Source organism: Canis lupus, chromosome 23 (assembly GCF_003254725.2).
Source record: "Canis lupus dingo isolate Sandy chromosome 23, ASM325472v2, whole genome shotgun sequence".
Taxonomy (NCBI): domain Eukaryota; kingdom Metazoa; phylum Chordata; class Mammalia; order Carnivora; family Canidae; genus Canis; species Canis lupus.
The window spans coordinates 49252925-49274030 of record NC_064265.1 but is presented as its reverse complement, the minus strand read 5'-3'; the positions used below and the strand labels follow the sequence as shown (position 1 = coordinate 49274030).

General features: G+C 54.2%; 1 long non-coding RNA gene across 6 annotated transcripts; it reads right to left on the bottom strand.

Annotated features, from left to right (window-relative positions):
- Window positions 1-2361: 2361 nt before the first annotated feature.
- On the bottom strand, window positions 2362-17006 carry LOC112652579 (uncharacterized). 6 transcript variants are annotated; one of them, XR_007405204.1, is made up of 8 exons: window positions 16876-17006; window positions 14562-14730; window positions 13632-14397; window positions 12811-13201; window positions 12368-12459; window positions 11916-12071; window positions 10712-10884; window positions 2364-10530 (listed from the first exon to the last, which is right to left on the bottom strand). It is a non-coding gene; the product is annotated as an uncharacterized LOC112652579 (long non-coding RNA). The 6 variants fall into 6 exon arrangements; XR_007405203.1 differs by lacking the exon at window positions 16876-17006 and adding an exon at window positions 16516-16659; XR_003131562.2 differs by lacking the exon at window positions 16876-17006 and having other exon boundaries at window positions 2362-10530; window positions 14562-15203.
- Between the last annotated feature and the right edge of the window lie 4100 nt (window positions 17007-21106).

The following is a 21106-nucleotide window of genomic DNA, read 5'->3' as shown; positions in this document are numbered from 1 at the left end:
CATCGCAGTTCCCTTCCTATCCTTTGAGCACGTGGTTGAGCTGTTGTTTTGGTGGCTGGACGCAGAGCTAGCTGTAGGAGCACATGGGCGACGCTCTAGGGCCGCAAGCAAACTTACCAGTTATGGGTCTAGTCGGCCGCTGAATAAAGTGTCATAGAACCTTCCCCAAATCAGAGGGGGGGTCTCTGAAGACAGAGGTAGAGGTTATCGATAGGCTGTCCTAGCGAGGAGATGGCTGTGTTAGGGCTCGGAGTCAAGGGTTTTGCCATCTTCTTCTCCGCTACCAATGACAGTGCTGAAAACGGTCGTGTGTTGTCTATCTTGCTTCCAGCTTCATGTCAAAAGTGCGATTCAAAGATCTGAAGAGCCCTGGAACCCAAGGTGGCAGAGCTTGGTCAGGGACAGGCTAGAGTAGAAAGGTTTTGTTGACTTTCCGCAGTTCTTTGGCGGGACAGCATCGCCCGTCGGAGCGCGTGGGTGGCCCACTCGATTAAGCATCGGACTCTTGGTTTTGGCTCAGGTCGTGATCTCAGGGTCGTGTCGGGCTCCATGCAGAGTCTGCTTGAGATTCTTGCCCCCTCCCTTTGCCCCTCCCCCAGTTCATGCTACTTCCCACACCCTCTCTCTCTCTCTCTCTCTCTCAAAGAAATAAATACATACATAAAATCTTAAAAAAGAAAAAGAGAAATGCATTGGCTGCTCTAGTACGACAGTAGTAACAGGGAGGTAGCCTGATTCTTTTTCAAAGCAAACAAAAATTTGGGTCCACTCACTGTGTTTGGCAATAGCCATTGTCTTAACGCATCCAGGATAATGGGAGATGAGATTCTTTTTTTTTTATTTTTTTCCTTCTAGAGTTACAGAGGGAAGATCAGCCTCATCTTCTAACAAAGAGCTTTGAGCAAGGTATTTGGCAGATGTTACCTTTTCTCCTCCCTCAGTGCATTTATCTTCCGGAGAACAGGCACATAGATCTTCTGGTAACTCGCCTGTAAACGGCGGTTATGGTCTAGGAACTCCCTTCCGCTCCCCGAGGAAGAGAAAAATAATTACATGGGTGTATTAGCTTGTCCTAGGATAGCTGGGAATCTCTCGTAACATTCTAGCCCTCGATGGTATCAATGGATAACCGGTGTCTGTGACAATCTTTGCTGCATAAATATTCCCTTATTTGGCCTGTTAAAGTTAAATAAAGATGGATCGTTATGATTGCCTGCCTTGATGACATGCTCCCAAGTCCAATAAATGTAGAATTTCTATGCGAGAGGGTTTTCATCTCAGCCGTCTGGAGACTTACCCTTGCAGACTTCAGATTGCTTACACGTTTCAATATATTTGGCTGGTTGCTTTTGCTTAATTTTCAACTTTAGGATTGGTTTTCTTGTATTATCTATTCTTATTACAACAAATAAGATTCTCCTAATGAATCCAGCCTCAATTGAGTCTGAGAACTGAGGCAAGTTCCAATTTACCTCAGCGTATTAGATTTGAAGCTGATGTTGCTGCCGTGGTAAGCCTTTTTTCCCTCCCTAATAAATGTTCATCTAAACACTGTAAATGATTTTTGAGCAGCACCATTTCCTTCCATAAATAGGGTATTGCATTACTCAGTCTCTTGTATGTCGTTGTAGGTCTTGGTTTTGCAAGGCACTGGCTGTAGCATTGCTCAAGCTTATTTAACTTGACACAAAATGCTAGAGGTTTTCAGTATTTACCACTTTAATTGTTCTATGGTTGTTTATCACCCAATTTGGAACCTTGGTCATTTAAACACAAAACACTTATTTGAAGGGTTAGGCCCCAGTAACTACTAGAACCAGGCATTTAAATCACAGCTGCAATATGTCTTTGAACTTCATATCTCTCCTACTATTAGGGCACCATAACTTTCTCAAAAGGCCAGGGTAGCCCTGCCTTGTGTCCCTGGCACAACGCTAATCCTTTTTCTTCTGAACATCTAGAGAGACAAGAAGCTCACTGCTTCCCAAGGCAGGCACTAAGGGGCTGGATGCCACAAAGACGTGGTGACATGGTCTTGGGGATCGGAGGACTGAGTGTGCCGGAGGAACAGAAAGTCATGCTTGAATGCTGAGATCTTGGAGTTTAAACTTGAGCGATTGAATTATTCTGGATATTCCCAGGATTTGAACCGCACGCATATACGCATGGAGCGTGGGGAGGTGACTGAAGTTCAGAATGTCTTGGAAATGGGAGTCTCCCGGTTAAATAAGTCTCCCGTGTGGATTCAGATTGTCCAGGTGATGGCAGAAGTAGTTGGGGTAGAAAGGTATGGAAAAGAAACCTGGAGGTCTGTAATTGCCATTAAAAAAAAAAAAAAAAAAAAAAAAAAAAAGGAGAGCAAAAGGGTCCACAAAGTTGCCACTCTCAGTGAATATTAGCATGATTTCCTATTTCTCAGTCACATATCTTTCCTAAATCAGGATGAGGACTGTGGTTCTGTTTCCTGAAGGCCTTTCTTCTATACATACCCCAAGAACCGAGGGCTTTTCCAAGGTCAACGAGGTGTAGCACAACTAGGAAAAGTCACCATACGCTTTCTCTGCATAGACCTGGCCATCAAAACAGTTGTAGGGTGAGGGTTGATCTGCTCAAGCTCTATTCACTCAGTCCCAGGAAAAAGAAACCAAAAAACACTTCTCCTACAGACTTATCTTAGGGTCACTAGGCAGTGGACATTTTTTAAAGACTGCATTATCGGGGTGGGGAGGGAATCCCAAACTCATGGAATGATGGAAAGGCTCCATATTTTGTAGTGCATATAATTTTGGGAAAAAAATATATTTTTTTGTCATTTACATGATCTATACTCAATGACAGGCTTACGTGCATGGCGTCTAATGCATGGTGCTTGGTGTTCTCCAAATCCTGGCCCAAGACTGACAAGAACAGGGACACCTGGGTAGCTCAGCAGTTTAGCATCTGCCTTTGGCCCGGGGCATGATCCTGGAGACCCGGGATCGAGTCCTGCATCAGGCTCCCTGGATGGGGCCTGCTTCTCCCTCTGCCTGTGTCTCTGCCTCTCTCTCTGTGTCTCTCATGAATAAATAAGTAAAATATTTATATATAAAAAAAAAAGACTGACAAGGCCAGTGCCATCTTTAAAGTTCCATTTTCTACAAAAACTGGGGGTTGATTGGCTGTCTAGGAACACTTGATTCACGTGGCAGTGTGCTCTTGCCTTATAAGGAAGTTACATGGGTTTTAAACAGATAGAAATTCTTAAACTGGGGAATGTTGAGGCTAGGGTGCCTGCATCTGACCAAGGTTGAATTTCCAAGGTGTCCAAATACCCTCCGCGTAAATTTGGTTTTGGCGAGAACAACACACGCCAGAAGAGGCAGTAATGCTCCTCCAGTACTCCATGTTCTCCCCGACTTTTCCCAGCCTCCTTGCATGGAGGTTGAAGCCATGTATCTGGTTTTGGCAAACAGAGAGTGAAAAGACGACATGCGTGCTCTTCTCACTCTCTCTTGTTCTGCTCCGCACATCCTGGAAACCACGATGGAGGGAACCCGCATTTCTAAGTCACCGGGTGAAGGAAAATTCCTCAGGGAATTGCCTGTCCTCACTGGACTTTACATGAGCAATATTTCTTTTTTTTAAGAATAGTCAAGCTTAACCTGCCCAGCCAGAATTTTCTATTATGTGGGAGCTGAAGTGGTCTGGACCTCCTTATGTCTCCTTTCATTTCCGGTTTCCTTTTAGTCTGGCCCATCAGAAGATACACTGGCTACCACAGAACTGTTGTGGAAATTGGATGTTTTTGACTAAAATGAAATTTCTCTATTAGTTTTAGTTGTCGATGTGATCTTATGACTCGGAAGCAAAATTGACCATCAGAAAAGTGAGAAATTTAATTTTTGAGGAGGCGACAGAGGAATGGGATAGATAATCAAATTGAGGCTACATGACTAAAGCATTGCAAAGCCTTGTCTTGCCTGCAAAAATGTTCTTATTTTTAGTAGAGAAGCTGGGACATTGAACAGAGATTCTCGCCTAACCTCCATTTTCCTTTTTGTGGTAACAAGGATTCCTTTCAATCGTGTGCATCTTCCCCCAGTGGCGTAAGGACCCTGTCGGTTCCCGAGGATTCAGGCCACAGGAGGACATTCCACCCATGCTTTCCCCTCTAACGCCCATCACACTATTCCGTGTCTTCTCTGCACACACCTGCTGTGATCTTGCGTGTTTATTCCTTTCCCCAACGGAAACTTGCTTAAGAGCAAGTTATTTGGTTGGGCTTGCTGTGTCTAGCACACTGCTGAGCACACGGTAGGCGCCTCCCAAATATTTACTGAACCAATGGTGGAAGACAATCACCATTAACCTTGGGCTTCATTGTTCTTTTTAGTCATCCGTGACTTCCTGAAGGAAGAGGAAAGACTATCCCAAAACCTAGAGCCATTTTTCTTTTTTTTTGTCTCAATTATTTTTTATTTTTTATTTATTTAAATTCAATTTGCCAAAATAGAGTGTAACAGCTAATGCTCATCCCATCATGTGCCTTCCTCAATGCCCGTCACCCAGTTACCCCATTCCCTGCCCTCCTCCCCTTCTGCAGCCCTTTGTGTGTTTCCCAGAGTTAGGAGTCGCTCATGGTTTGTCTCCCTCTCTAATTTTTCCCCACTCAGTTCCCCTCCTTTCACTTAACGGTCTCGTTCACTATTTCTTATAGTCCACATGTGAGTGAAACCACGTGATGATTGTCTTTCTCTGACTGATTTACTTCACTCAGCATAATATCCTCCAGTTCCAACCACATTGAAGTAAATGGTGGGTATTTGTCGTTTCTGATAGCTGGGTAATATTTCGCTGTATACATAGGCCACATCTTCTTTATCCATTCATCTGTCAAAGGACATTGTCCTAGGGCCATTTTCACCTTTCATTTGCTAACTTAATGACACATAAACAAAACAGGTCTAATACTTGTTTCTTGCAATGATGAGCAGATACGCCATTCACAGTTAGAATTAGTTTGACCACGATCACTTTGGAGTGAGTCCTGGAGACCAAGTTTTTAACAACATCCACCAATATACGTATCTAGTGCTTCTAAGATGCCGGGCATTATTCTAAACACTTTATTTGAATGGTCTCAGTTAATTTTCACGACATCTTTATGCTATAGGTACTACTGTTTCCTCAATTTCTAGAGTGGGAAGTTTGCATGGTAAGGCAAGTAGCTTACATGGGGCCAGCAGAATACAAAGTGGGGTAGTTAAGCTCCAGAATCTGTGCTCTCCACCTAGGAAAGGTCATGGGTGGAAGGGGTCTATCTCTCAATTCTTGGAATTGAGATGGTACTTAAATATCTTTTTTTTTAAAGGTTTTATTTATTTATTCATGAGAGACACACAGAGAGAGGCAGAGACACAGGCAGAGGGAGAAGCAAGCTCCCTGCAGGAAGCCTGATGTGGGACTCGATCCCAGAACCCCGGGGTCACGATCTGAGCCGAAGGTAGATACTCAACCACTGAGCCACCCAGGTGCCCCGGTTCTTAAATAGCTTTTTAAAAACTCCACTGCCTGGGGTGTCTGGGTGGCTCAGTCTGTTAAACACCCAACTCTTGGTTTCGGCCCAGATCATGATCTCAGGGTTGTGAAATTGGGCTCTGCTCACGCTCGGAGTCTGCTTAAGACACTCTCTCCCTCTCCTTCTGCCCCTCTCACCTCTGCTCTCTTTCTCTAAAATAAATCTTTAAAAAACAAAAATAGAAATAACCCTGTCCAAGCACTTCCCGTTTCTCCTTGAACACTTTCAATGATAACTCACGACCTTGTAAAGTAGAACACCCCCTTGTCTGACAAAGTTCCGATTTTTGAAAAGATTTGCATAATATCGAATTGAAGCCCTTATTCTCCACATTCCTACCTGTTCCCTTTGGTGTATGAGTGATTCCGATCCTCCTTGCCCCTGACAGTCCTTCTGATCCAGGGCGCACAGTCCATCTACCCCGAGCCTGGAGAGTGTCTCTCTGTCGGGTACGTCCTCGGCTTCCTGCTGGTGGCCCGTTTCAGACGTGGTTTCCATGCGTTCGTGCTGGCCTCTGTTTTCTGAACGCCTTCATGTCACGCAAAGCTTGTCTTTCCACTTAAAGCTCTTCTTGAACCTTGTCGTCGAACCACATACATCGCGATATCCTCCTGTCTACTCCTTTTAAATTTCTCTATCTTTGGCTTTGGTGATATAATAGCTGAATATTTTTTTTTCTATTTGCTTAATAGGAGGCCTAAGCTAGGCGCTTTTAGGTTTTAAGAAACAAAGATAAACCGAAGCTTGGGACGTAGGGATTTGCAGCAGGACTGCAGGAGGAACTAAGGGAGTCCTATGCCGCCCGGAAGCCACAGCTCTGACTCCTGGCGCGACAGGAGTCCCTGTAGCTGTCCCCTCCCACGTGGGCTCCCCGCTCCCTCCTGCGTCTCCGCGAGCCCCCCCCTTTGCACCTGTGGCTCCTGACTCCTGGCTCCTGCTTGATATTCTCTTTTCTCCTACTCCTGGCTTTCATTGTTTTAGGGCTTCCTCTTCCTGTTCCTTCTGTCTATATTTCTTTTCAGATTTACATCAAGACATTTAGACTAGGAAGTGTGTAGGCTTCCCTCCCTGCTCCTTACCTACCTTGAATTTCAAAGTAAATGCCATGTGAACTTTTATGACAGGTATAAATAAGTCCAAAAAAAAGTTCTTCTGGTATTATCCCCCGTGATGATCATTTTAATGCTGTTCTCAAAATAAAACAAGTATTGACTCTTTCCAGAAATTACTTTTTTTTTAGCACTCTGGTGATTAGATATGAATTTTGTCTGCCTATTCAGTAACCAGAATGTTTTTATTCCTCCAATGAATTGCTAATTCTTTTTTTTTTTTTTCTTGTTTTATGCCAGGTTGTCAAGACAGCCTGAGCAATGAGATCTGATTAGCTCAATTAGGTCACGACTGTGCCTGTCTGGCAGGGTCCCTGAGCCAGGCTGCTCTTTGATCAGGCCTGTCTTCTTGGGCCAACCGGCTGTAGCCAGGATTTCGGGCTTCTGTGGTACCAGATGGCCCCCTGGGTGGGTGTGGCTGAAATCCTAGAGTTCATGAGGAGTGTGGCAGGCATGACGACGGGTCTGTGTGGCCATTCGTGCACACACGCATCTGTGCAAAGCCCTGGAAGGCTCGAGTACCTCCACAAGCTCTACCAGGAGTCACTTCTTCACCTTGAAATTCGATGTCCTCAGTGGGGTCCAAGCTGACTCACGTTGCCAACCTTTCCAGGGGACGCTGGTTTTCGTAGTGAGACATGTGGCCCGGGCCAGACCAGTTGAGGGTCTGCAGGTGGCAATGAAGAGGAGAGACCATCTGGCCCTCCACCTCCAGGAGTCCTCTGGCCTCCTCTTGGCTCGACTCAAGTACGGGTAGCTTGCCGGGGACCCTTGGAGGGGGCCCCGGGGTTCCAGTGCTTTATGAAGGATTTCACTGAAGCCAGTTTAGATGCGTCTATTTTTGCTCTCAACTTACAATCGTTTTTCCAAAGAGTGAGATGTGAGGAGAGAAAGAGCCCGTGAGTTCTCCACGTGAAAGCAGACAGCGGCACAGTCAGACCCCACACAGCCATCTGCTGGACCCTGGTCCACCCTGACGCCCTCGTAGGCTTATCTGCAGGGGCCCTTTGGTGGCCACATCCGAGCTGTCCCGAAGCCCTCTGCCTGGCCCTGGAGTCTGCCCCTGTCTGCGCAGCATGCCCGTGACAGCTGCTGTGGGTCCCGGGCCAGCCTGTCGGGTTGCCCAGGGCCAGAGAGCTTGTTTCCAGACACGCGAAGAGGCTGGCACATTGGGGAGAGATGTGGGTTGTTTTTATTTTCACACCCGGGAGTAGCTGCATAGCAAGGTGGTGCCCTGGGCCTCCCCTCGCCGCCCCCCAGGAGCAGATGTCACTGCTTGCAGGGAACAAGTGCAGCCTCGCCTCCCCTCCCGCTTCCCTTTTCCTGGTAAAGCCCGAGGCAATAAGATTAAATCAAGCATTACTATTTTTTTTTTTACGTTGAAAATGCTCTTGAGTTTGAATTATGGATTCAAATGGCTCTTAAAGAGAGGCCCCGCGGGGCTCCCAGTGCTGCCAGATGGCAGGGGAGCCAGTGCCCGCTGCCTCTGACAGCGGTAACGCACGGAGGGTCCCTCTCTCTTCCGGACGGGCGACACACCAGCCACACCATCTCCAACCCAAGGTTTTCCTGGCCTTCCTGAAACTGGATTTTGTCTTTGATGGGATTCCTCACCCAGGGTTGACTCGGAGATCTTTGGAGGGCTGGCCCCCATTTGTGGGACCCGCACGAGGCTGCTGGTGGCCAGCAGATGACTCAGGCCCGTGGCCGTGGAGACTCCCGATGGGGCGCCTGGGGAAGGCCGGGAAGCTCCGGGTGTGTAGAAGCCTGTGGGGAACATAGGGGCCAAATGCACAGAGGGAGAGGAAGCTGCCAGAAATGGAATGCAGACCGTCTGGCCCTCCGAGCAGCAAGGTCTTTGGAGACGGGGATGGGGCTCGGTTCCGTCGCCCAAGCCCAGGGGATCCCAACTAAACTGACATCTTTTTCGGGCTCCTCTCGGTCTTAGAGCTGTTCCGAGGGTCTCATTCTCCCTCAGCACCCTCTGGACACCTGTTAGTGCCCTCACCTGCCCTCCCTCCAATGAAGATGGATTTTCTCTCACTGCCAAGGCTCTGCCCTGCGCTGGGGACAAAGCCGAGCTAAACACTGGACCCGTTATCCGGGATGGGGCTCCCCGGGCGGCTGCCCGCAGAGTCCCCCATGAGCTTTTAGAAACCCCGCGTCTGGGACGCCTGGTGACTCAGCAGTTAAGCATCGGTCTTCAGCTCAGCGCATGATCCTGGGGTCCCAGGATCGAGTCCCATGTTGGGCTCCCTGCAGGGAGCCTGCTTCTCCCTCTCTCTGTGTCTCTCATGAATAAAAAAATAAAATCTTAAAAAGAAAAAAAAGATACTGCTGTGAGAGTTTAGACGACAGAAGCGGCACTCCAGGGCACGGAGGTTTTGGGGGACCCGTGGGGGTTTGGCGCTGACGCAGGATGGGCCCGGGCCTGCAGGCCAGGAGCCTGGTACTGGGGCACAGAAGCAGCGGTGCGTGTTGCAGGGACGGTGGATGGCTCGAGGCCGCGGTTTCCGGAAGAGGTCCGGGGTGATGCTCAAGAGCAAATGCCAAATGCACTTACGTTCCAGGGAAGCGGCCTGGCTGGGGGCTCACGGTGGACGCCGACGCATGTGGTCACATCGGAAGGTGCCGTGAGAGCTGCAGAGTGGGCCCAGGCCCCAGCGTCGACTCCGGAGGTGGCCCGGGCTCTGGGACACCGCAGGGGACGTCCAACTGTCCAACTGTCTTGGACAGAGCGGTCAGAGGACTGTCGTGTCTAGACGGAGCCCCCTGGGGCCGGCCCTGAGCGGGTACCGGGTGTAGGATGGAGCACCTGTCCCACCCGACGGGCTCCCTACGTCCAGCTGCCGGGCTGCCCCTGGGCCCCGGTACCTGGCCGCCCGCAACGGGGGGCTCCCCGTGGCCGGGGTCCCGGGCTCGGCCTGCTGGGTGAGGGGCTGGGGCGGCGCGGCCCCTACGGGCTGCCACTCCCCACCGCCGAGTGTGCCAGCGCTTGAACGGACTCAGGGGGACAGAGGCCACCGCAGCGCCCATGTCGTGGCTCTGTTCTTCCCAGCGGGTGAGGCCGGCGTTCCCCAGGGGAGCCCGCTCCAGGGCAGCCCCCTGGCCCAAGGCTCAGCTTCCTGGGTAACAAAAATCTCGGGTGAATCGTGCTAATTGATGACAGCAATAATAACAACAACAAAAGATGCACTGGAAGCCGCCCTTGGTTGAAAGAGGGGGGAAAATCTCAGACGTTTTTCGAGGCTCTGTCTTGTCTCCATACAAAAACCTGTCAGCCTCCCGCTGTTTCCAGCCAGTCTCGCGGCGGGGAGGAGAGATGCGAGGGCTTCGAGAAGCCAGTGCAAAGGAGGCAACACAATTGCTGAAAGCTTTTCCTCCAAAGTAGAGCTTGAGAGCTGGTGCTAAACATATGGAAATAATAGAGCAAATAGAGGTGCAGGTGCATATGGGGGGTCCAGGTGACGTGGGGGGAGGTACAGGCCCAGGAGGGCTTGTGAGGCCGTTTTGAAGGAAACAGGGCATTCAAGGACGCACACGGACTGTCAGCTTGCAGGGCGCCGAAGCTGCCATCCTGTTCCTCGGAGGGTCCCCACCCTGGGGTGAAGGCCGGATGCGCTGGGCGGGAGCGCCTGGATCCTCAGCCCCAGCGCTGTTTCTACTCAGTATCTCAACGGCAAGTCGCAGCAAATATTAACTGAATAGACGATCCCCCTGTATTTCATTTGTATTAACACCAGCAAGCGCTCTGCGGCAGCGACGGTCCTGGCGCGGGGACCATTCTCCCAGAGGTCGGACTGTAGCATGAGCCCCCAGAGAACTTGGTGGAATTATTCATCCTCGTTTCTGTGTCAAGATGCTCTGAAAGGAGAGGGGACTTCTTTAAGTGAGTAAGGTGAACCCTGATGACCAGCAGGGATGGTTTGGAGGCGCATCAAAGGAATGTCCCCAAAGAACGGAGGGAACTGGCCACCACACAATTTCGGCCCAAATGCCGGGGTTGGGGTAACTCTTTGGATCTGACAACAGGTCACATTCATACCTGATCCTGGGGGACGCCTGAGGGGCTCCGCAGTGGAGCATCTGCCTCTGGATCAGTGCATGACCCTGGGGTCCCGGGATCGAGTCCAACATCGGGCTCCCCGCAGGGAGCCTGCTTCTCCCTCTGCCTGTGTTTCTGCCTCTCTCCATGTCTCATGGATAAATACATAAAATCTTAAAAAAAAAAAAAAAAAAAGATCTGAAACCCGGTGTGGCCGGGTGAGTGGCAAAAGAGGCACAAGGTGACAGTGGAAGATGATGAGATGCCTGTGGGAGAGTCATTTCCCAACGTCTGTGCCTTACAAAGGGAAGGAGGTGGGAGGCGTTAGCACCGTGAGGACGTGAAAACAGGACCTCTGTCCTGGCCACTGAGCATCTGGAACATTGCTGCTTCTGGGAGGCCCTTTCTGACCCACGCCCCCGCAGCGATGGGTGGCATTTTGTCACCCAACGCATGCCGCTCTCTGAAGTCTGTCGAATCGCACTGACAAACCAAGTGCTTTAATTCACTGTGTTCCTTCCCAGCTCTTTTCCTCCTACACGTGTCCAACGACGGCTCCTGATTGGTCCGACTGGTCATTTGGGTCGTATGTGGCCCAGCTGGTGCTACAACTGTCACCACATGCCTTCCTTCACCGTTTAATAGGATGCCTTACCTTCCCAGAGTTCTTTCCAGAGGCCAAAATGCTGGGGGCTGCCATGTGGTGCCCACTTTCCTTATCTGACGGGATCCTGGCAACCTCCCAACGCCGGCCTTTTCCAGGTCCCGTTTTTATCTAACAAAGCTGTTTGCTCACCTGCCAAAGTTAGCGTCTGGTCCGGCTGAGTGTGGCTGCAGTCGCTCCTTCTCCATAGTTTGCGCCTGGGATATCCTATCAAAATCCTATAAATTTCGATTTATTCGGGAGATCCCTATAATATTTGATCTGTCTGGTTCAAGAAACCAGTCTATAAGGTCCTAAAGTGCAAACATCTTGCTTTAGTCATTTTCCTTTTTTTCAATGATTGCATTACTGTGCCAAATAACACTGAGACAGACATTTATAATCCGCCATCCTTTCTTTTGAATTACATTGCTTAATTAACCTGAATGTTTACAGCGAAATCCCATGAGAAGGTTCGTGAAGCAAGGAATCTACATGCATTCTGGCTTTTACGAAGGTAATGAAGGTACCGAAGGTTACTTGGACATGTCCCTAACTTACCGGACTGGGACAGACCGTCATGATGGATCTCTTGAAATAGTCCCATTTGGTCAGCTAGGCAGTGCTGTTTCCTACGCTTCTGGGTATGTGTATCAGGGCAAAGGGGGACTGCCCTTCGCACGCGCCTGCTTTGTGGGCCTTCTTTTCAGCAGCGTCCTGTGAAAATGGAGGTGAGCGTGGGAAATATCACGTGACTGAAAACTACTGCACCCTGTGATTTATGTTAGCACCTTTGAGTCTTTACGTGTGACATTTACTAGTCTACGGAGTGGCTGGACCACCATCCTGCAGTTGGTTTAAAGACACTGGGAGGGACAAAAAAAAAATGTCCACTTTCCCTCCAGATACAGTACTGAGTAAAGTCATTTGCTTGAATGTAATGTCGAAATAACTGGGCCAGGCCTGGGGGAAGTGCTGTCTGTGTCATTCCCGAGTGGACAGCGCACGCTCACCAAGTGATGTCATGTGGATCTTTCGGGGCCATGAAGGTCACGGTGGCAGCAGGCGCTCCTTAGCTGAGAACAGCAGGGTAAAGCCTCGGCCTCTAGGAAAACCCGAGAGGAGGAGAAGTGTCGGCAAAGCTGGGAAGTCACTGCCAGGAGGCCTGACGCCTCTGTCCTGGAGCCGCATCCAGGGTGACAAAATCACCACCGTCAGACCCACTCTTGTGTCTTGCTTGGAGAGAGGCTGGTCACCAGGAAGCCCTGGGCAGAAGGCAGTGAGGTTCTGGAGGCACTCTGCACACCAAGGACCGCCCTCTGCCCCTCTCCGCCCCTCCCCCCCCACTTCCCTCATCCTCTGGCTTTTAGAAAGAAATAAGTTTAATAGAAGTGGAAACCACGGGGTGGGCCTAGTGAGCAGATTCTACTGTTACAAGTATTCCGATCAACGTTACAGGCAAGTGAGGTTCAGCGGTGAGGATGCTGGGGTTAGCAGCAGTTTCTTGATGCGGAAGAAAAAGCCAACAGCGGAGACTTCCCACTCGGTTTGTCTTGTTCACGCCACCTGGCAGGATCTCTGCCTCCTTCTCCATCACGTGCGGGCGAGGAGCGCCTCCCGGAGTAGTAGCAGTGCGCGAGGCCCGCCAAAACCAAGTGCCACGGCCCGTGCAGCTTCCGTAACAGAAAGGGATTTCCTCACCGTTCTGGAGACCAGAAGTTCAAAATCAAGGTGTCTGCAGGGTTGGTCTCTTTTGAGGCCCCTCTGTGGCTCGTAGATGGCTGTTGTCTCATGGTGTCTACACACGGTGTTGCCACGTGTGTGCGCGTGTGTCTGGGTTCCAATCCCTTCCTACAAGGACACCAGTCAGGTTGGATTAGGGTCTGCGCTGATGACTTTATTTCATCGTAATTACCTCTGTAAAGACCTTATCCCGAGATACAATTACATGCACAGATCCTGAGGTTGGCAAGGATTTTGTTTGAACAAATTCTGAGGGGACGCAGTGTAGCCCACCCTCTTTCTTTGCATGGTTTTTTGGGGAAAATTCTAAAAGCGTGCAGGCTCTCTGCGATTAAGAAGTATCCATTAACGCATTCTAAGTTCCCACCAAGTCTGCCCCAGACTTCACCAAGTACCACAGGGGACTTGAGGGCAGAAGTCGGAAGGCCCTTGGAAAGGAAGATGAAAACGGGTTGGCAGACAGAAATAACTCTAATATCGTGAGACTTAAAAAGATAGTTTTATAAACTATAAACCTGTTTAAAGTTTATAAACCTGCCCGAGTGAGTGTTGGTTGTAGAAGAGGGAGAGTCATGAGAGTTGGAGTTTTCAAGGCGGGCTTTGCGGAAGACAGAGATATTAGGCAGGAGCATGGGTAACACGCGGCCTGTCGGTCACCCGCCTTCGACCAATTCGGCCTCAGTGTCCGCATCCTGTGGTGCCTTCACCAGAGCACCGAGCCTAGGCGCTGCTGGCACCTGCTCCTTCACCAAAGTGGGAGGGAAGCCTGGGGCTCCTCTCCCTTCCTTCACTTCCTCTTCCTGGTACTGGTGTTCGTCCTTCTTTCTTTTTCCTTCTGTAGAAGAACAGCACAGTGCCCGCGAACCGAACGCTCCTGTACCTCGGGTCACGTACCCGAGCGACTGTCTCCTGGTGCACCCGCAGCTTCTGTGCATGCCTCGCGTTTATGGACAGGGGTCGTGTGTGTCTGGCTTGCGTAAAACTGGTTCTTTCTCCCCGTGTGACGACGCTTGACGTCCCCCCGTGTGACGACGCCTTACCAGGCCAATTTAGGGCTCGACGATAGAGACTACTCACATTCAAGTTAGAAATAATTGTGTTCTAAAAGTTGGGCCTCCCGTATTAGCTGTAAAATTGCACTAGGCTTGGGGATGCCCGGGGGGCTCCGGCAGTGACGCGTCTGCCCTCAGCTCAGGTCGTGGTCTCAGGGTCCTGGGGTCGAGTCCCCGGTCTGGCTCCCCGCTCAGAGGGGCGTCTGCTTCTCCCTCTCCTTCTCCATCTGTGCCTGCTTTCTCTCTCTCTGTCAAATAAATAAATACAATCTTAAAGAAAAGAGAGAAAAAATTGCCCTAGGCTTTGGATGGCAGCACGGAAAATATGAACAGGAACATAACCCGGAGCCTCCCGTGAGCCAGAGGAGACATAATGGAGGGGAGGGCGTCAGCAGACTTTTCTTGCACTGACCTTAAAATGCCACCTCTGTGCTTCTAGGAGTTTCCACGACCTGAGGAAAGTTTTGCAGATCTTCCAGTTTTACTGACAGGACCTGATCTGCCTCTGCCCAAGAAGCAGTTATCGGTATTAATTTTGGTTCCTGGCTTTGGGGCTCCTGTCACAGGCGACATTCCATTCCCTGAAACACAGGAATTTTCCCGTCCGGCGTCTGTCACGTTATTCCTACCAACCAGGCCTCTAGCGCAGACGGACAAAGGAAGCAAAGGACATAATTCATGAGACACAGAGAGAGAGAGAGAGAGAGAGGAGCAGAGGCACAGGCGGAGGGAGAAGCAGGCTCCCTGCGGGGACCCGACGGGGGACTCCATCCCGGGACCTGGGGTCACGCCCTGGGCCGGAGGCATATGCTCAACAGCTGAGCCACGCAGGGGCCCCGAAAGGACACAATTTCTGCCTAGAGAAAACCACCCCAGGCAAATGCTTGCGGAGCCCCCGCTGTGCGCAGGCACTGCAGGCAGCGAAACCGGGACTAAGACGGAAACTGCAGGACCGGCTCCTCAGGAGGCCAGCTCTGCTGCGAGGGGCTCCACGCCGCGTTCCAGGGGTGCAGACGCTCAGGCCGCAGGAGCTGACCTCGGGGCTTCCCCCGGAACCGCGGCCCCGGCCAGGCCCGACCCCTGGGACCCCACGGGCCGGGAGCCCAGCAGCCGAGGCCACGCCTCACACGGGAGCCGCGCGGGGCCCGGGGCTGAGCGTCCGCCTTGGACGCCCTCACGCACCGCCCTCCCCCACCACCCCACTCACCTCCCCTCACCCACCGCCCTCACCCACCGCCCCCACCCACCGCCCCTCCCCCACCCACCGCCCCTCCCCCACCTCCCCCACTCACCTCCCCTCCCCCACCGCCCTCACCCACCGCCCCCACCCACCGCCCCTCCCCCACCGCCCCCACTCACCTCCCCTCCCCCACCTCCCTCACCCACCGCCCCCACCCACCTCCCCTCCCCCACCCACCGCCCCTCCCCCACCTCCCCCACTCACCTCCCCTCACCCACCGCCCTCACCCACCGCCCCCACCCACCGCCCCTCCCCCACCTCCCCCACTCACCTCTCCTCCCCCACCTCCCCCACCCACCGCCCCCCCCCATTCCCCCCCCCCCCCCCCCCCCCCCCCCCCCCCCCCCCCCCCACCCCCCCCCCCCCCCCCCCCCCCCCCCCCCCCCCCCCCCCCCCCACCCCCCCCCCCCCCCCCCCCCCCCCCCCCCCCCCTCCCCCCCCCCCCCCACCCCCCCCCCCCCCCCCCCCCCCCCCCCCCCCCCCCCCCCCCCCCCCACCCCCCCCCCCCCCCCCCCCCCCCACCCCCCCCCCCCCCCCCCCCCCCCCCCCCCCCCCCCCCCCCCCCCCCCCCCCCCCCCCCCCCCCCCCCCCCCCCACCCCCCCCCCCCACCCCACCCCCCCCCCCCCCCCCCCACCCCCCCACCTCCCCCCTCCCCACCTCCCCCACCTCCCTCACCCACCGCCCTCACCCACCGCCCCCACCCACCGCCCCTCCCCCACCTCCCCACTCACCTCCCCTCCCCCACCCACCGCCCCTCACCCACCGCCCCCACCCACCTCCCCTCCCCCACCTCCCCCACTCACCTCCCCTCACCCACCTCCCTCACCCACCGCCCCCACCCACCTCCCCTCACCCACCTCCCCCACCCACCGCCCCTCACCCACCGCCCCATCACCCACAGCTCCCTCACCCACCGCCCCTCACCTACCTCCCCCTGAGCCACCTGCCCTCACCCACCGGTCCTCACCCACTTCCGTCACTCGCCTCCTCACCCGCCTCGCCCTCACCCACCGCCCCTCTGCCACTCCTCCCGGCCGCCCCTCCCCCATCTCCCCTCCCCCACCGCCCCTCTCACTCACCCCTTGTCACCTCCCTCCTGTCACCCCCCTCCCCCCCGTCACCCACTTCCGGCCCCCGAGTCGGCTGTGGCCCCGCAGCTCTGAGGCGACCGTGCTGTCAGCCCCCGGGTCCCCTCCCCGGCGGCTGCGGCGGGCCTGACGCTCTGTCCCGGCTTCGAGCCGCGGCCGCCCCCCCGGAGAGCGAGCGTCGCCACCCGAGGGCCGAGGGCCGGGCCGCCGCGGAGCTGGGGGTGGGGGTGGGGGTGGGGGCCCCTGACGCCCTGACGCCCTGACGCCCTGACGCCACTTGCCACGCGCCGTCCCCGGAGCCCGACTGCCTTCCCGTCCACCTGGAAGCACGCGGCTGACCCGGCGACCCCGCTGACCCCAGTGACCCCGGCGACCCCGGTGACCCCGCAGGCTGTACCGGCCGCGCCCCCCAAGCGTCCGTCGCGGGGCCCTGCGCTCGCGCTCCTGCCCGGTAACCGGGGCCTGTGTGGGGAGGAGCGCGGAGCCCGCGTGCACGTGTGTGCGGGTGAAAGGGCCACTGCGTGACCTGGTGTCCGCCCCCGCGGCGGCGCAGAGCTGAGTGCGCGTGTGATCGTGAGCGTGTGAGGCCGCGCAAGCCCACGTAATAGGAGTAAGGGCGTGTGCGTGTGTGTGCGCGTGGCCCGGCGCTGCCCTCCCCGCTCGGCCCCCTTTGCCCCCTGCCTGGAGGTGTCTGGGGTGAGAGGCGGGCCCAGGGGTCCCTGGCGGGGGTGAGCCCGTGGGACTCCGCCTCTTGGTGGTACCCAGACGAGGAGACTGACGCCAGGGTCCCCTCCCCGCAGGCGCTTCCAGACGCTTCCAGAGATGCTCTTCCAACTCCCTCTCTTTGGTTCCAGAGTGAAGGGAACCAAAGCCTCCTCTCCGGGCCTCTTGGCTTCGAGGACTTCCCTCTGGGTTTCCATGATCTTCCTTAGGTAGGACGCAGAGGTGAGTGAAGGCCTGGGGGCTGACCTGCGTATCTTCCAGAAATCCTGGTAGAGCGGGCGCTGCAGCTGTTCTTTAGGGCTCAAGGACATCCTCGCTACCTGCTCTCGGCACTGGTACTGGAATCCTGAGACAAGAAGACAAATGCCAGGCAGCGTCCTGTCGCGAGTCTCAAGACCAAAGGCACCCACCGAACACATGAGTCGTGAAAATATTCTTAACCGACAAGTCCTCGGTGCACAACGTTTCATAAACGACTAGCACGCCCACCCGGAGAGAACACCTTCAGAAGTACTTTTGTTGAGAGAGAAACAGGAGTCGCAAATTCAAGTAGTTCCCGCAGATACTATGAGTGGGGTGTAATGGGATGCGTGGGGGACGATAGAGAATAGCGGGGATTGTGGCAAACCAGAGCACAGGAGCTGCCGACGAAGGTCAGCTGCTACCCCAGTCGCAGAGAGTTAGTTTTATGAAGAAACGTGGACCTAAAATTAGATCCAATTCTTTTTTTTTTAACTTTTTATTTATTTATGATAGTCACACACAGAGAGAGAGAGAGAGGCGAGACACAGGCAGAGGGAGAAGCAGGCTCCATGCACCGGGAGCCCGATGTGGGATTCGATCCCGGGTCTCCAGGATCGCACCTGGGCCAAAGGCAGGCGCCAAACTGCTGCGCCACCCAGGGATCCCTAGATCCAATTATTTCTTAAGAGACACTGGAAACCCATTTTTCTTTTTTTAAATGTGAAGTGCCCCCAGTTTTAACAATGGCAGCGAATTCAATCAAAAAACCTACTGAATGGGCTCAGCAGAAGCCTGACAACCGGCCAGATTTGGTATTTAGACCGGCCTCTGAGAAACTGCCAGGTAACAACTAAATGTCACGATGATGGAAAAGACGGATGGCGGTCAACCTTCTCTAAACATTTTCTGAAATGAGACTGGGCATCTCAGGGCACTAACACATGGCAACTCCATGCCGCTGTCCCGAAGCTCAGCATCGCTGCCAGGTGGGCGTTGCTGGAAGGCAGGCTCTGCGCGTCTGAGGTGGGGACGTTTAATTCCTGGGATGGTTGTCCCCTGGGGTCCCCGTGACGGGCCCGGCATCCCCGCATCAGAGGGTGGCAGGAGCTAGCCCGCTCCCTTTCCGTGCACCCTCGCGGTCCTTCCTCTTCCACTCGGGTGGTGGGAGGGGTCAGGGCCCAGGATGCCTGTGAATGACCGGGTCCCAAACGGAATCTTCCTGCAAAAATGAATGAACTGGGTGCCCCGCCGTGGTCGTATTCAAATCCACTTATTTTTATCCAGTGATTTTAAAATCCGGTCGGCCTCGTTCATGTTCAGTTCAGCGAGCCGCATGCTATGGAAATGATTTTTGTAAACATCTCTCAGGCCAAGAGGCTTTTGTTTAGGCTTCACGAAGAATCAGCAGTGCGAGGCTCTGAGAAGTTTCGCCCTCCAAGTCAGCTGATGTGACAACGCTGGAATCATTGCTCGTGCGACGGGCAGAGAAAGACATTGGAGGCGGTGGTTCCAGACCAGGGCTTTTTGTAAAATGCAAGCATCCAGCCTGTCGGCCAGCGGCTGCTACGGCTGCTTTCTGAGGCTCTTCCTTTGTCATCCTGCAATTTGACCCACTGGTGGTGGAGGCAGACTTTTCCTGAATGCATCTGCTTGCTTGCTTTTCTTTTGTTTGTTTTAAGATTTTATTTATTATTTATTCATGAGAGACACACAGAGAGAGGCAGAGACACAGCAGAGGGAGAAGCAGGCTCCCTGAGGGGAGCCCGGCGTGGGACTCAATCCCGGGACCCCAGGGTCATGCCTGGGCCAGAGGCCGACGCTCACCTGCTGAGCCCCCAGGGGCCCCTGCACCTGCTTTAGTATCCACTTCTCTAAGTGGCAAAGCGGTGGGAGGCTGTTTCTTGGGGTTTCCCTCCTCATTCCTTCTCCTCACCTACTTTTCTACTCCCCCCTTTTTTTTTCTGCTCCCCTTTCTGAACTGCTCTCTCTCTCTCTCTCTCTCACACACACACACACACGCATGCACGCACGCACACACACCCGAGCATCCACAGATTCTCAGCCTCTCATTTTACCTCCATGGTGCTGCCGAGTGAGCATCCTCTTGGGTGATGTGGGCAGTGGCCTAGGGAAGGGGACAAAAGGAGGAAGGAAAAACATCTTCTCACCAAAAACCACATTCTCCTCAGGGTGGAAGTTCATCTTTTAGAATCATTCTATTTTACTTAAAAATAACTTTCCACAGGGAGCAATGCCGTTGGCTGTGGTTCCGACTCTAGAAGAGTCTAGACGGGCTTTTCGTCCTGGCCGGCTTGTTCCCTCGGTCAGTTAACACCTCCCGACACTCTTCTACGCACCAGGCAGGGAAGTTACAGCCATTTCGGTTTATCACAATCTTATTTTAGTATTTGACTTAGTTTCATTTATTTTTATTTTTTTATTAAAAGATTTTATTTATGAGAGAGAGAAAGAGAGGCGGAGACACAGGCAGAGGGAGACGCAGGACTCGATCCCAGGACCCCGGGATCACGCCCTGAGCCGAAGTTTCATTCATTTTTAAATTTCAGATTTCGTAAAGCTCTTTTCCTCCCCGTGCAGGTCACACCTGTCTGTTCGTCCAGCCTGTGTGAGTGTGTGTGAGTGCGTGTGTGCACAGGCCCGCTGCTTGGGGCAGGGGACATGGGTGTTTCTTGGTACCTGCCCCTCCTCCTCCGAAGCCAGGCTCCGTGGTGCTTGGGGACAGAGGGGGGAGCAGTGCGGGGCAGGGACACCCGTCCCGGCCTCCCCGCTGGGTGTTCCTCCCTTGGGCGCTGCTGCTGAGGCTGACCCCTGACCCCCGCCCGTGGAGCTCCCCCCAGGGCCTCTGGGCCTCCTCCACCGCGGCCTTCGGCCTCTCGGTAGGCTGCCCACCCCCACGGGCGCCTCTGCTGGGCTCCCGACAGCCGGGGACACTGGGGTGAGGAGCTGGCGAGACCGTGGGGGCTCAGCTCCCGTGGGAGAGGCCCGCCCCAGCCGTGGGAGGCCTGGCATGCTTGCTGCGGCCTCCCCGGAAGCGAGGGCCCCCCCAGCCCTGACCTCAGTCCCCTTGCCGCTGCTGGGAGCAGATCCGCAGCCAGACACTAAGCCCACGAGTCCCCCCTTCCCTCCTTGGAGACGCCCGTCCCGGGGGAGCTCCCTTGGGGTCCCCGCACCTGACTGGAGACAGCAAGCGCTGCCTGTCCCCCCACAGCGAAGGCCCCGCTTCCCTCCATCACTGCCCTCCGTCAAGTGACAGGCTCCCCCCTTCTTCATGTTTAAGTTGGGGCGAGGGGGTGGGCTGCCTGGGAGGCCTGGCGGGTTCCGGGGCCCAGGGTGAGCCCCCAGGCCCCCGCGGCCCACTCCAGCTCTGTGAACTGAGAATCGGCTCGTGCTGCCTTGGTTCTCGGCTTCGGGCCTTGGCCACGGTTCCGAGACACCAGGAAAAAACTCGTTCTGGACTTTCCGTGTCGCACGCAGCCAGCGTGCTGTGTTCTCGCCAGAGAGTCCGAATCAGGGGCCCCCGGTGTTTCAAGGCGACAGGTGCAATTCGGAATCCCACCGATGGCTAGCGGAGGTCAGAGGTACAGATTTTAGTTTTTAATTAGCGAGTATGTCCAGTTCCCTCTACACTTTCTACTCCTATA